At 56.2% G+C, this 728-nt stretch overlaps 1 long non-coding RNA gene across 2 annotated transcripts in view; it reads right to left on the reverse strand.

The window, feature by feature from the left end:
* The window catches only part of LOC112654036 (uncharacterized), a 65,199-nt gene that overhangs the window by 61,329 nt on the left and 3,142 nt on the right, over nt 1-728 (reverse strand). The window lies entirely within an intron of this gene.

Below are 728 nucleotides of genomic sequence, written 5' to 3' on the forward strand. Positions count from 1 at the left end.
CCCCCGCGTCATCATGCAAACAACTTTGTTGCGTTTCGTTGCTAATTAAGAGATGGAAGACAAAAACAGTTGAAGAGAAAGCAAAACCTATTGATTGAAAAACAACAACGACAACCCATTGATGAAATTCTAGTTGCTTCTGCTTCTGGCTCCTTACGGTGTCCTCTCCTCTAAGGTTTCTGTGGCCTCGCCTGAGTTCATTTCCACAACTGCCTACAACGCACTGGTCTTTAAAAAAAAAAAAAAAAGTTCAAGCCAAGAATGCTCGTGTCTACGGACATTATTTCTTGTCTGGTTTTTATTACGTCTTCTTTTGAAATTCGTTAGGTCGTGCTCAGCTCAGCAGCCGGCCGCTTGCCCAACCGGTTTCCTTCCCCCCTGCCCCCACCCGCCTTCACGCATCACTTTTTCCTCCCTCCATCCGAGCAGTGGGCCGAACCCCGCAGTGCCGGGAACGCAGGCTTCGGGCTGTGCACGCGGCAGTTTGTCCTTCCCCGGCTTTGCACACAGCCTCCCGCCCGTCCCTGGCCGCCCCCCCACCCCGAGCCCCACTGTCTCAGGATCTATTAGGGTGAGCTCGGTAAGCGGCCCCGGAGCGCACGTCGAGGGTTTACGGTAGCCCGCCTGCCAATGGGAGCCCACGATGGAGAGAAGTCAGGCCCGGCCTCCCGACAGCCCCGGAGCCTCCCTCCCGCAGCCGCGCACCTACTGTACCCGCGAGCGAGCCG

This window comes from Canis lupus, chromosome 3 (genome assembly GCF_003254725.2).
Source record: "Canis lupus dingo isolate Sandy chromosome 3, ASM325472v2, whole genome shotgun sequence".
NCBI lineage: Eukaryota > Metazoa > Chordata > Mammalia > Carnivora > Canidae > Canis > Canis lupus.